This window comes from Phoca vitulina, unplaced genomic scaffold (assembly GCF_004348235.1).
Source record: "Phoca vitulina isolate PV1807 unplaced genomic scaffold, GSC_HSeal_1.0 scaffold99, whole genome shotgun sequence".
Taxonomy (NCBI): domain Eukaryota; kingdom Metazoa; phylum Chordata; class Mammalia; order Carnivora; family Phocidae; genus Phoca; species Phoca vitulina.
Window position 1 is genome coordinate 1232073 of NW_022589802.1, and position 12212 is coordinate 1244284.

A 12212-nucleotide genomic window follows, 5' to 3' on the forward strand; every position below is an offset into this window, starting at 1 on the left:
ACATGAGAGGGGGGAGGGTCAGAGGGAGAAGCAGATTCCCTGCTGAGCAGGGAGCCCGATGTGGGACTCGATCCTGGGACTCCAGGATCATGACCTGAGCCGAAGGCAGTCGCTTAACCAACTGAGCCACCCAGGCGCCCCAATGCCATTTGTTGTTATTAACAGTGTTTTTCATTTTATGCTAAGAAAGCAGTGGCAAGCAATTGAAGGGTTTTGAGCAGGGAAGTAACATAATCTGATCTGTTTTTTAAAAAATAATTCTGGCTGCTATATGAGGAATGCATAAGAGGGAGGCAAAGTGGATGCAAAATCAATTTAGGAATCTGTTGCGCTAACATATGGGAGTTATGGTCATAATCTGAACTAGGCTGATGGTAGAAGAAATGAGAATAAGTGGCTAACATGCTCCTATAGAGAACAAGAAAATCACACTAAAATATGACTCGTGTTTCCACCACAAAAAAGAAATGATAATTGTGTGGCATGATAGAGGTTTAGCTAAGGCTAAGGTGGTAGCATATTGCAATATATAAATGTATCAAATCAACACTTTTAAAAATATTTATTTATTTTAGAGAGAGAGAGCTCGAGTGGGAGGGGCAGGACGAGGGACAGAGAATCTGAAGCAGATTCCTTGCTAAGCACTGAGTCCAAAGCAGGGCTTGATCTTATGACCCCAAGATCACAACCCAAGCTGAAACCAAGAGTTAGAATGCTCAACTGACTGTACCACCTAAGCACCCTTCAAATCAACACTTTTTATACCTTAAACTTACACACTGTTATATGTCAATTATATCTCAATTAAATGAGTTTTTAAAAATTACAGTAATGTAGGATAATGGCATGAGTGGGGACTAGAACTGAATATAAATGAAGAGGCTCAAGGGAGTTCCATACCTGAAGCTTGCCTGCATGGTGGATTCATGGGTGTTCAATATTCCATTAGTCTTTAAAGTCCAAAGTCTTTAAAGTTGATATACACAATACATCATATTTCTTTTTTATACATCCTATATTTAACAATAAAAACATTGTTTATTTATTTATTTTTGATGGGAAGTTATCAGAGAGGGAGAAAAACCATGAGAGACTCTTAACTATAGGAAAAAACATTGTTTATTTATTTTATTTTTATTTTATTTTTTTAGAGAGAGAGAGAGCATGAGCACACAAGCAGGCAGAGAAGCAGGCAGAGGGAAAGGGAGAAGCAGACTCCCTGCAAAGCAGGGAGCCAGATGTGGGGCTTGATCCCAGGACTCTGGGATCATGACCTGAGCCGAAGGCAGACGCTTAACCCACTGAGCCACCCAGGAGCCCCAAACATTGTTTATTTTAATTGAAGTATAATTGTCATGCAACATTATATTAGTTTTAGGTGTATGATATTTTGATTCAATAACTCTCTACCTCACACAGTGCTCACCATGATAAGTGTAGTTATGATCTGTCACCATACAAAATTATTACCACAATATGGGCTATATTTGCTATGCTGTACTTTTCATCCCTGTGATTTATTTATTTTATAAGTGGAAGTTTGTACTTCTTAATCCCCTTCAAAACAATCTTGAGAAAGAACAGCAAAGCTGGAGGTATTACCATTCCAGATTTCAAACCATACTATGAAGCTGTAGTAATCATAACAGAATGGTACTGGCACAAAGGTAGACACATAGATCACTGGAACTGAATAGAGAGTCCAGAAATAAACCCATGCTTATATGATAAATTAATCTATGACAAAAGAGGGTGAATATACAATAGGGCAAAGACAGTCTCTTCAATAAATGGTGCTGGAAAAACTGGACGACTACATGCAATAGAATAAAACTGGACCATTTTCTAACACCATACACAAAAATAAACTAAAAATGAAATAAAGACCTGAATGTAATACCTGAAACCATAAAAATCCTAAAAGAAAACAGGCAATAAACTCTGGGACATTGACATCAGCAATATTTTTCTGGATCTGTCTTCAGGCAAGGGAAACAAAAGCAAAAATAAACAATTGGGACTACATCAAAATAATAGGCTTTTGCACAGTGAAGGAAATCACCAATACAACTAAAAAAAAAAAAACTACTGAATGGGAGAAGATATTTGCAAATCATATATCGAATAAGAGGTTAACATCCAAAAAATATATAAAGAACTCCTACAACTCAATAACAAACCAAACAATCTGATTTAAAAATGAGCAGAGGACTTGAACAGACATTTTCTCCAAAGAAGACATATTGCCAACAGACAAATGAAAAAATGCTCAACATTATTAATCATCAGGGAGATGCAAATCAAAACCTTTGTTTAAATAGTAAAAACAAAAAACATGACAAAAAGATCAGTTTAAAGCCATTGGAGATATACTGAAGTGATCAAAATTTAAGGGACCAACATTCAGGAGAGGAGAGCCATGGAAAGGTGAACTGACATTTTGCAGCTTTTTTTTCCCCTGGGGGCATTTGTCAATTCTGGGTGCAGAGCAAGAGGTTGAGAATACAGGTTTCACCTAGGTAGACAACCACAGCTGAGAACCAAAAAACCAACAGAACTTTCAGCAGTCTCATGGGGCTAGAGAGACAAAATTAAAGACTTAAGAGACCAAGATTTGTTTTTATTTAAATTCCAGTTAGTTAATATACAGTGCAATATTAGTTTCAGGTGTACAATAGTAATTCAATACTTCCATACATCCCCCAGTGTTCATCATAAGTGCACTCTTTAATCCCCATCACCTATTTCACCCATCCCCCATCTCCCCCTCCCATCTGGTGACCATCAGTTTGTTCTCCATATTTAGTTAAGAGTCTGTTTCTTGGTTGCCCTCTCTCTCTCTCTCTTTCCCTATGATCATTTGTTTTGTTTCTTAAACTCCACCTATGAATGACATCATATGGTATTTGTCTTACTCTGACTGACTTATTTCCCTTAACATAATACCCTCTAGATCCATCCACATCATTGCAAATGGCAAGATTTCATTATTTTTGATGGCTGAGTAATATTTCATCAAATATAGACACCATATATTCTTTATCCATTCATCTATTGATGAGCATTTGGGCTGTTTCCATAATTTGGCTATTGTAGATAATGCTGCTATAAACATTGGGATGTGTATATCCCTTTGAATTAGTAATTTTGTATTCTTTTGTTAATACCTAGTAGTGCAATTGTTGGATCATAGGGTTAAAAAAACCCCAAGATTGCAATGAGAAGGTAGAGCCAGGGTACTGAGTCTGTCACACTGTAGGATTTCCCCTCAAGACCTATGCTGAATTCTAAAGTTGTGTGCAGTAAGAAGCTAAGGAGCTAAGCAGAAAGCCTTTCTAAGACAGAGTAGTTTTTTACTGTGTATCATGGTAAGAAAAAGAAATAAAAGGCATTTGTTATCGGAAAAGAAGTAAAACTATCTTTACCTGTAGACAACATTCCTATGTAGAAAATCTCAGAATTTACAAAAAGAAGCTATTAGAAGTAATAAGTGAGTTTAAGCACAAGGAGGGAGGGACTGCAAAGCGGTATGAGGAAGCTTTGTGGGGGCTGGAGATGCTTAATTATCTTGATTGTGCTGATGGTTTCATGGGTATATACATATACCAACATTTGTCAAATTGTCAAATTGTTAAATATGTGCATGTCAAATATACCCGAATAAAGTCATTTAAATAAAAAGATTAGGTGAAAAATAGGAGAGGTGTGACAGATTGAAAAACCAGAGTATTCAATGTCTGAAGGCCCTGAAAAGGTTAGGAAAGGATCACAGTGGGGCACCTGGAAGACTGGTAGAATCTCACCATTTTTTCCTGTCCCCTTCAAGGGTCCCTCCAGGTGGACTAAGAATCAAATTGACATGAGACAGATTAACAGGCAAAAATCAAATGTACTGGGGCGCCTGGGTGGCTCAGTCGTTAAGCGTCTGCCTTCAGCTCAGGTCATGGTCCCAGGGTCCTGGGATCGAGCCCCACATCCGGCTCCCTGCTCAGCGGGAAGCCTGCTTCTCCCTCTCCCACTCCCCCTGCTTGTGTTCCCTCTCCCGCTGTGTCTCTCTCTGTCAAATAAATAAAATCTTAAAAAAAAAAAGAAAAGAAAAGGATCACAGTGGGGGGGGGCTGGTGTCTGTGGTCAGAGAGTGGGAAGATTGAATCACTGATTCTCAAAGTGAGGCAGTTATAGGAGATGACAAAGCCTGGAGTATGACAGTGAGAGAGAGTGGCTGAGGTCGAGGTCACTTTTGGGCTCATTGCATATTCTGTTCTTTTTGCCAGAGCATGACCTCCCTCACCTTTTGCCAACTCCTACTCATTCTTCAGGTTTCACCATTTATGTTTCTTCACCAAGGGTGCCTCACCTGGTGCCCCTGCCCCCATCTAACTTAGGTCCATCTCTAACACACTCTTGTAGTACTTACCCTTCCCAAGCACTTAATACAGTGATTACATATGCATTTGTACAATTCCTTAAGCAATTCTTTTCACTATCCTTGTCTTTGGGGTAAATACCCAGGAGTGCAATTGCTGGGTCATAGGGTAGCTCTATTTTTAATTTTTTGAGGCACCTCCATACTGTTTTCGAAAGTGGCTGTACCCACTTGCATTCCCACCAACAGTGTAAGAGGGTTCCCCTCTCAACTGGTATCCAAATACCAGGCCAATATGGGATCATGTGGCCATAGGTGTGAGCTGAGAGAGAAGCTATAGTGTAACTGTGGTGGATAAAATGAGTATCTGGGCTACCGCTCATAGAGCTTACTCTTACCTCTGTTCCTGTCCAGGCTGTACTCCACATGTACCATTTCCATTCTACAGTGAATTGCTGATGGGCCATCTGAATTTGACTTCATGACTCTGATAGGACCCAGCTCGTAATAGGAAGTTCCAGACACAGTCACTTGGAGTCCCACAGTCAAGCATTTTGTCTCTATCAAGGCCCAGAAATACAGCAGAAGCTGTTTATAGAAAGGCATATAATTCTCTAAGGTGCATGGCACGGCCCTGTTCTGGAACCCCATGGGCCAGGGTGGTGATTCTCCTACACAGGCAGGCCTCAAACTCTATACTGCATCCCTGCCCACCACTGACACTTCTGACTCCATGGAGTCTGCCAGATGAGAAGGTCCAAGTGGCTCCTTGCACAGTAGCCTGCACCTGCTGCAGATTAATGTCCTGTTCCACACCTGTCTCAAAGCTTTCAACCTTCTATGTCACCTGATCTATGGGCAAGAGCAATAATCCTGGGGGTGGGATGTTTTGTCCCCAGAACCCAAAGAGGCCTACCAGGTACACTACTACCTTCTTTGTGGTGGAGGATTCAAGACATGATTTGTCTTTCACTTTGGAGGTGGAATCCTGATATGCCCCTGACTACTGGACTCCTAAAAACTTCACCATGGAACAAATTATAAATAAAGATTTTGGTTTGTACACATGATTGAGAACTGCTCCTTATCCTTTTCTTGATTGCTTGGGATAGAAAGGAATGCATTTATCAGGTCGATGGCCATATACCATGTACCTAAGGCCTTATTTTTTAAAACAAAACTATAAATAAATTTATTTTACTTTAATTAAGAACTTTTAATTGAAAATGTAGGGGCGCCTGGGTGGCTCAGATGGTTAAGCGTCTGCCTTTGGCTCAGGTCATGATCCCAGGGTCCTGGGATCAAGTCCTACATCGGGCTCCCTGCTAGGCGGGGAGCCTGCTTCTCCCTCTGCCTCTGCCTCTCTCTCTCTCTCTGACTCTCATGAATGAATAAATAAAACAAAAAAAACAAACAAAAAGAAAATGTATAAGTCATTCAATAAATGTTGACATATGGGTCTTAAAATATCCTTGGGTTTTTAGTTATGTCTTTTTGCTTTCCAGAATTAAAATAAAGCTATCATTCCACAACTATTTTGTAGTAACAGTTGAAACATTACAACAAACAAGAACAAAAATCTTAACCACTATCACTGGCACCAAAAAGATCCAGAAACAGATTCATTCCTGAGGTGGAGACATGCCCTAATTTCACGAGAGAAAGAGTGGCTTCAACATCTGCTTTTTTTTTTTTGAGAGAGAGTGCCTGCACGTGGGGTGGGGAGGGGCAAGAGAAAGGGAGAGAGAGAATCCCAAGCAGGCTCCACGCCCAACGGGAAGTTAGATGTGGGGCTGGATCCCACAACCTGAGATCATTAACTGAGCCGAAATCAATAGTCCAAGGCTTAACCTATTGAGCCACCCAAGTGTTCCAACATCTGCTTTTATTTTTTAGATTTTATTTATTTATTTATTTATTTATTTATTTATTTATTTATCAGAGAGAGAGAGAGCGCACAAGCAGGGGGAGTGGCAGGCAGAGGGAGAAGCAGGCTTCCTGCTGAGCAGGCAGCTTAACATGGGGTTCGATCCCAGGACCCTGGGATCATGACCTGAGCCGAAGGTAGACGCTTAACTGACTGAGCCACCCAGGCGCCCCTTATTTTATTTTTTAAAAAAGATTTTATTTATCCATCTTAGAGAGAGAGAGAGTGAAAGCGAACGTGGGGGTGGGGGAGGAGCAGAGGGGAAAGGAGAGAGAATTAGAAGCAGATTCTGAGCTGAGCGCAGAGCCCCATACAGGGCTCAATCCCACCACCACTGGGAGATCCCAACCTGAGCTGAAACCAAGAGTCCAACACTTAACTGACTGAGCCACCCAGGCACCCTTCAACATCTGCTTTTATACTTGGTTGTTTTGGTACCTAAGGCCTCATTAATCTGCTTGGTCAATCATACCATGTCCAGCACACAGAATCTATAACTGGAACTACTAGTTGGTGAAGTTCTGGGTAGTTAAGTATAGAGTCATTCAGCCTGGCAAAGCAAATGGAGATATGGTGGGTACCACCATCCCCTACATCCTTTAGATCTTTAAGAGTGGCTCTAATCTCCACCATGCCTCTTGTGACCCTGTAATTCACTTTCTTGGCTGTGTGTGTGTGGCGGGTGTTGCAGTAGCATAGACTTTCATATGGCTTTTAACAGTGGTATGGTTTCCCAAGACATAGATAGGCCCCCCCCCCCCAGATTTGATTTTGGGGTCAAGAATGATGAAACAAAACACCAAGGAGCCCCCCCCCCCCCCCCGGCAAAAAAAGGTTCTTTACTTAGTAATTGAGGAGCCCCTTTCGGCTCCTTGCGGGCACCCAGCCCGCTCCCTCTCTCCCGCCTCTGCCTGGACTGCGGCGATGGTCCACACGGGTCAGAGGGGCCTGCTGCAACCCCAAGGTCGGTGACACCACCAGCGCCCACCAGGCCATCTATGCAAGGACAGTGAGAGCCCAGGGCGGCCCCAGACGGACGACCCGGCCCATTTGTGATCCTCGCGCGCCATCTAGCGGCCGGAACCAGCACGGCAGAAGGAGAAGTTACACTGAGGCCTTTCTAGCCCTGAGCAGCCATTTCGCTTTGTGCATGGTCGCATTTCCCGATAGGCACTGCGACCCGAGCTCCCCGATGCAGGAAATGGCGGTGCACGCAGGCGCACAAGACTTCAGTGTGATTTTTCCCCCCCCCCCGCCACGCAGGCGCACAGAAGACGGTGTCGCGCTCCACTAGGAGCCAATCACAAGTGCCCGCGCGAAGCTGAGCACTTGGTGTTCCCGCTGCGCGGACCCTTGGAAGACTGGTGGAATCTCACCATTTTTTCTTCCCAACCGAGAATCTCCGGTTTTCCCGCAGATATCTTTAAGCCTCTACCACAGTAGGTGTAGTAACTGAATAGATATGAGAATAAACTGAGGAGCTCTTAAATATATATCTATTCTAGAGCATCAACCCACGATTTCATCTTGCATGTTGTCCTTTGTTTTATTTCCAAGGTGTTCGGTGTATGCCCTGGCGACCCAACGAGCCATTGCGCCCACACAGCAGACTCCTGCTGACTGGCAAAATCCAGCACACTCAGTCCCTTTACTGGATCCATAAGCCACCGCTCTCTGCAGGGTGACAAATTTTGCAAATGAGGCAACCCACAGCCCCTCTTGGACCCTAACCTGCCCATACATCAAAGCCAACTCTGAGTAACAGGCAACTGTTGGCCCACTCCCACCCCAGTAGACCCTTCCGGCGATTGCCCACAGCAGAGACGAGACTCAGCTGAAACATGCAATGAAATTTATTGAAGAGAAGCATTTACTGAAACCATCGAAGAGAGGGAATGACAACAGAGACAGGAATGTCTTAACGGCCACTAGAGACCATAGGTCACGGCCCCCCTCCGACTGCACCATGGATCACGGTTTATGGCAACCCTGAGCTGAGATCCCACTCCTCGGCTCTGTCTCTGCAGAGGCCCCGAGGGTCCTGAGACCACACTGTCCCGGCGAGTGTTCCACTGCTCCCTTAGCCATTGGAGCAACGTCCCTCAGTGGAGCAGACTTCTACAAGTTCCGATTTTGTGCTCCGCTGCTCTGTCACTTGCCAGTAACCGGCTGATGGAGGCTCCCTCCCTCCACGGTCTATCTTCCCAAATATCGCCTTGGATTCACTTCTCCACACATCCTACCTTCCAGAAAGTGGTCACTTTTCTGTTCAGAGAGTTGCTGCTGTTCTTTTCTTCGATCTCCTGTTGAGTTTGTAGGTGTTTAGAATGGTTTGATGCCTATCTAGTTGAATTCCTGGGACCAGACAAAATTTAGGTCTCCTACTCCTCTGCCATCTTGCTCACGTCCCTGTACACTTTTTAAATATGTGCCACTTCTTATATGTTAAATGTCTATTAATAAAGCTGTTAAAAATATGAATATGCAGGGAACCCTCTTGCACTGTTGGTGGGAATGCAAACTGGTGCAGCCACTCTGGAAAACAGTATGGAGTTTCCTCAAAAAGTTGAAAATAGATCTACCCTATGACCCGGCAATTGCACTACTAGGTACTTATCCAAAAGATACAAATATAGTGATTCGAAGGGGCACCTGCACCCCAATGTTTATAGCAGCAATGTTCACAATAGCCAAACTATGGAAAGAGCCCAGATTTCCATCAACAAATGAATGGATAAAGAAGTGGTGTGTGTATGTATATATATAATGGAATATTACTCAGCCATCAAAAAGAATGAAATCTTGTCATTTGCAATGACATGGTTGAAACTGGAGGGAATTATACTGAGCAAAATAAGTCAGTCAGAGAAAGACAACTATCATATGATCTCACTCATATGTGGAGTTTAAGAAACAAAACAGATGAATATAGGGGAAGGGAAGGAAAAATAAGATGAAAACAGAAAGGGAGGAAAACCATAAGACTCTTGACTCTAGGAAACAAACTGAGGGTGGCTGGAGGGGAGGTGGGTGAGGGGATGGGGTAACTGGGTGATGGGCATTAAGGAGGGCATATGATGTAATGAGTACTGGGTGTTAGGTGCAACTGATGAATCATTAAATTCTACCCCTGAAACTAATAAAAAGTATGAATGTGCAAACAATATTCACAGAAAATGCTCTGTAGTCATCTCTCACAGCCAGATAAAACTTTAGAGAGAGACACACATATTTCCAAGCAGGAAGTAGGTACAGAAGGCACCCAGAGGAAGAAATTGTGCTGATCACATTATGAAGAATGCAGCAGACAAAAGGAATTCCTGGGGTCACAGGCAGGATTCATGGGCAGGGCCCAGTGTTCAGAAGATATTCAGAGGGAAAGGAATCCTAGAGATGGTGTTAGATAACAGGCCTGGCACACAAGTTGCTCCCTGGGAGACAGCACTGTGCAGAAAGTGTTCAAAAATAGTGCATAGCGAGGACAGCCTGGAGCATGGGTCTTTCGCAGAACAGATAGTGTGGTAGAAAACATTCACAGGCAGAGAGCATGTTGCAGAGGCCATTCATGTAGAAGAAGGCTCGGTGGAGACAGTGTTAACAGGGAAGCCCATCAGGAAAGCAGTGCCAGTCATTCTCAAGCAGCAAGGCTTGAGAACAGGAAATCAGTGGTTTACACAATCAATATAAGGCTGAAGCAGCAAAGATCAGGGAGGCTGCCATTGGAACATAAGGAAGAAAACCCAACGATTGCAGCTGCCTAAAGGACTGTCACAGATGATCCTCAGCAAGTTTTCCAGAAGCCACCGAGAAAAAACATGTGTACCCTATTTTTGACACCCCATAGTGTCCATTGGTGCTGCCAGAGAATAAGGGCTTCTTCTCTTCTGCCTTCCAAATCTGGTATAAGTATCTCTCAGAGTACTTGAGTACCGGGAGGACTGAGCCCAGAAACACTCTAATGATGGATTCTGGGATGCATATTTCTCAGGATTCTCCCTTATATTGAGGAAAGAACGTACAAAGAGGAAAGCATGCTGCATAGTTGCTAACAGTCAGTCCAGCATGGCCCACCTCTTTGACCACTCATCACCCATAATACTCTTCTATCCATATTTTCCCCTAAATGATCAATAGCAACACTATGCTTCTGATTAGCAAAATGCAAGCATCCTTCATATAGGTGACTGTGACTTCACCTTCTCCAAGGAGGAGTGTCAAAAATCCCATTAGACACACTCTCATTATCTGGGGGATGTCTGTTCCTTTCGTAGTTCTGTCACAATTACACTTTGATATGCTGTAATCCATAGACTATAAGATTAAGCACCATCCACACAATTTAAATGAAGATTAATAAATGAGAGAAGGAAAAATTGGGCTAGTAGATTCAAATATATAATAACAAAGCAAGACAAAATATGCATAGCTTTTATAGCTCTTATTTCTACAGCTGGTCATGAGGTCATAGTATTTATATCTTCCTTTTTCCACCAGTATTTCAAGTTCCCCATGACCTCATTCAGGTGGTTGTGGTTGTTTACCTGGTGGGAAGATACAAACCTTCCTTCTCGATCAATCTCAGCCCTTAGTGGTCCTGCCTGCATGAGTCACTATAGTTTTCCATTAACTTCTCTTATTGGACAAGGGAACACTAAGAGACAATCTCAGAGAATCAGTCTCCTAGGTTGCAGATATGGTCCTTCCTACCCCTACTGTGTAGCAGCAATTCTACTTCCCCTTGATAATCAGAAGCAATCAACCACCCAGTAACCCTCTTCTTTGTTGGTTCAGTGGTATGAGGGGCCCCAAATTGCCAGGTGGTAGTCTAACTTTCTATTCAATGGAACCAGTGTTGGTTCCCCTAGTGAAAGCTTTCCTCCCTGGGACCTTCACAGGGAGACAATATTGTGCAAAGAAGCATCACAAGAGGAATGCATTCTGTGGAGACTCACAAGTGGAAGACATTCATAAGCAGAGTCCTTAGAGGACACCACATGAGGATGAATGGGTTGGGGGCCCTCACAAGTGTAGATCTATGTGGGAGGAGACTAAGTACTAAGTTTCTAGGTTTCCAGACTAAGAATAAGTACAGGTTGATCCCTGCTTGGTGGAAACCTGGTATGCTAAGTGATTTTTCAAAATAACACTACTGTATTTTTCTTTTAGGTATTTATGTCTATACTGTCACCAACAGAGTCCTAGAAATATCTGGCTAGGAGCTACTGCTGTAGTCCTTGTCTTTTGAAGTAGTAAAACCTCTTCTTCCTTTCCCAATTGTACTCATATACCCAAGATGGTGACTGAGGTTGGGGTGAGAAAGTAGATCCAGGGACACTACTTCAATAGCTATTGAACATTGGGTTCCAAGGTCCCTCCTCAGTAGTGGAAGGATTCCTCCATCATGTCTGACTTTTTTTTTGGACTGACTTTTTTTTTAAGGATTTTATTTATTTATTTGACAGAGAGAGAGCGCATAAGCAGGGGAAGCAGAAGAGGGAGAGGGAGAAGCAGGCTCCCCGCTGAGCAGAGAGCCTGATGCAGGGCTCGATCCCAGGACCCTGGGATCATGACCTGAGCCGAAGGCAGATGCTTAACCAACTGAGCCACCCAGGTGCCCCCAGACTGACTTTTTGATCACTTTTTTTTTTTTTTTTTGTCTCTGGGCTGGATCAAGACATAGAGAGCATGCAAATTGTGTATTTGGATACAAAACTCAGAAGCATGGATCACTGACAGGCAGAATGACAATTCAACAGGATTCTGTAGCACTGGCCTTAGTGAGCAAGATGAAAGTCTTGACTATTGGTACACATCTGGAAGAATGGGTTTGGATGTGTGTCTGTGGGAGCACCTTTGAGAGGGGTTTGAGAGATACATATATTTAGAATTACTGTCAAAGAAGAGTTGATGGGGCCAGGG